This window comes from Terrapene carolina, unplaced genomic scaffold (assembly GCF_002925995.2).
Source record: "Terrapene carolina triunguis isolate 2854851 unplaced genomic scaffold, T_m_triunguis-2.0 Scaffold1487, whole genome shotgun sequence".
Taxonomy (NCBI): Eukaryota; Metazoa; Chordata; order Testudines; family Emydidae; genus Terrapene; species Terrapene triunguis.
In genome coordinates, this window is record NW_020665838.1 from 1 (window position 1) to 3241 (window position 3241).

The 3241-nt window shown below is 41.7% G+C and overlaps 1 pseudogene; it reads left to right on the forward strand.

Annotated features, from left to right (window-relative positions):
* The first annotated feature begins 943 nt into the window (after positions 1 to 943).
* Positions 944 to 2232, forward strand: LOC115271405 (annotated as a pseudogene).
* The last annotated feature ends 1009 nt before the right edge of the window (positions 2233 to 3241 follow it).

A 3241-nucleotide genomic window follows, 5' to 3' on the forward strand; every position in this document is an offset into this window, starting at 1 on the left:
TGACTTCACTGGGGCCACTATTTCATCAATGAGGTTTTGGTTGAGCCCCATCCCTATATGTATAGAGACTTGGTAGGATGAGTCTCTGGACTGGAATATTGATTAGAAAGGTATAGCTTGTTGTGGAAGGACAGGCAGAGTAAAAGGGGAAGAGGTGTTACATTATACATCAAGAGTCTATACACTTATTCTGAGGTGCAGAAGGAGGTGGGAGGAAGACCAGTTCAGAATTTCTAGGTAAAGATAAAAACGGCAAAAAAGAGGGGTGATGGTAGAGGTCTACTATAGACCAACAAACCAGGAAGAGGAGGTGAATGAGGCATTTCTAGAACAAATAACAGGAATATCCAAAACACAAATCTGGTAGTAATGGAGGACTTTACCCAGACATCTGTTGGCAAAGTAATACAGCAAAACACTGAACTTCCAGTAAGTTCTTGAAATCTATTAGGGACAATTTTTTGTTTCAGAACAAAGCAGGGAGACAGACATTTTAGACTTGATTCTTACCAACAGGGAGGAACTGGTAGTGAATCTGAAGGTGGAAGGCAATTTGGGTGAAAATGATCATGAAATGATAGATTTCATAAGTATAAGAAAAGAAAGGAGTGAGAGAAGCTGAATAAGGACAATGGACTTCAAAAAAGAAGACTTTGACAAACTCAGAGAAATGGTAGTTAAGGTTCCTTGGCAAAAAAAAAATCTAAGGAAAATAGGAGTTCAGGAGACCTGGCAGTTTCTCAAGGAGACAATATTGAAGGTACAACTACAAACCATGCCAATGCAAAGAAAAGATAGGAAGAATAAGAAGGGGTCAATTTGGCTACATTAGGAGCTCTTCAATGACCTGAAAATCAAAAAGGAATCCTACAAAAAGTGAAAACATGGACAAATTGCTGAGGTAGAGAACAAAATAATAGCACAAGCATGTAGGGACAAAATCAGAAAGGCTAAGGCACAAAATGAGTTACACCTAGCAAGGAACATAAAGGGTAATAAGAAGAAGTTCTTTAATTACTTTAAGATCAAGAGAAAGACAAAGGAAAGGGTAGGTCCTCTACTTAGCAGCAAAGGACAGCTAATATTTGATGACACCAAGAAGGCTGAGGTGTTGAATGTGTATTTTGCTCCATTCCTCACTAAAAAGGTTAAAGGTGACCAGATATTTAACACAATTAATATTAACAACAAGGGGTAAATGAACACAAGCCAGGGAAAGAGCAGGTTAAAGAATATTTAGGATAAGTTAAATGTATTGAAGTTGGCAGAAATTGATTAAGTTGATGAAATTCAAACTAGGGTACTTAAGGAACTAGCTGAAGCAATCTTGGAACTGTTAGCAATGATCTTTGAGAACTCCTGGAAGACGGGTGAGGCCCCAGAGGACTGGAGAAGGCAAACATAGCACCTATCTTTAAAAAGGGGAATAAAGAGGACCCAGGGAATTATAGACCAGTGAGCCTACCTTTGATACCCGGAAAGATACTGGATTGAATTATTAAGCAATCAGTTTGTAAGCACCTAGAGGATAATAGGGTTCTAAGGAACAGCCAGCATGGATTTTTCAAGAATAAATCATGCCAAACCAACCTAATTGCCTTCTTTGACAGGGTTACTGGCCTAGTGGATAGAGGGGAAGCAGTAAATGTGATATAGCTTGATTTTAGTAAGGCTTTTGACACAGTGCCACATGACATTCTCATAAGCAAACTAGGGAAATGTAGGCATGATTAAATTACTATAAGGAAGGTGCTCAACTGGTTGAAAGACAGTATTCAGAGAGTAGTTATCAATGTTTTGCTGTCAAACTGGGAAAGTGTGTCTAGTGAGGTCCCACATAGGTCAGTCTTAGGTCAGGTACTTTTCAATATTTTCATTAATGACTCGGATAATAGAGTGGAGAGTATGCTTATAAAATTTGCAGAGGACACCAAGCTGAGTGGGGTTGCAAGCACTTTTCAGGACAGGGTTAGAATTCAAAATGACCTTGAGAAATTGGAGAACTGGTCTGAATTCAACAAGATGAAATTCAGTGAAGACAAGTGCAATATAGTGGACTTAGGAAGGAAAAAACAAATGCACAACTACAAAATGGGGAATAACTGGTTAGGTGTACTAACTGCTGAAAAGGATCTGGGAGTTATAGTGGATCACAAACTGAACATGAGTCACAATGTGATTCTGTTGCAAAAAAATGCCAACACCATACTGGGGGGTACAGAAGTGTTATATGTAAGACATGGGAGGTACCACCCTATTTAACCTTGGAGTACTGTGTCCAATTATGGGTGCCACACTTTAGGACTAATAGGAGAGAGTTCAGATGAGAACAACAAAAATGATAAAAGATTTAGAAAACATGAACTATGCAGAAAAGTTTAAAAAGCTGGGCATGTTTAGTCTTGAGAAAAGAAGACTGCGTTGGGGTGGGGGGAAGGAGGGACCTTATAACAATCTTCAAATATGTTAAGGGCTGTTATAAAGAGGATAGGGATCAATTGTTCTCCATGTCCACTGAAGGTAGGACATGGCACAATGGACTTAATCTGCAACAAGGGAGATTTAGGTTAGATATTGGGAAAAAAATCTAATTATAAGGATTATTATCTAGTTGAGCTCTGGAATGGGCTTCCAAGAGAGGTTGTGGAATCTCCGTCATTGGAGGTTTTACAGAACAGGTTGGACAAACGCCTGTCTAGGTTTATTTGGTCCTGCCTCAGTGCAGGAGGCTGCACTTGCTGACTTTTTGGTCCCTTCCAGCCCTACGTGTCTATGATTTTATATATATATATATATAGAGAGAGAGAGAGAGTTTACGCTGATAATTTAAGTTCATGTTATCGTGCAGTTCATTGGCGGGTAGGACCATGACATCAGAAGTGACTCAGACAGTCAGCATGCTTTAGAACAGTGTTTCCCAAACTTGGGACACCGTTTGTGTAGGGAAAACCCCTGGAGGGCCGGGTCGGTTTATTTACCTGCCGCGTCCACAGGTTCGGCCAATCGCAGCTTCCACTGGCCGCGGTTTGCTGCTTCAGGCCAATGGGATCTGCGGGAAGCGGCGCGGGCCAAGGGATGTACTGGCCGCCGCTTCCAGCAGCTCCCATTGGCCTGGAGCAGCGAACCGCGGCCAGTGGGAGCCGCAATCGGACGAACCTGCGGACGCGGCAGGTAAACAAACCGGCCTGGCCCGCCAGGGGCTTTCCCTACACAAGCGGTGTCCCAAGTTTGGGAAACACTG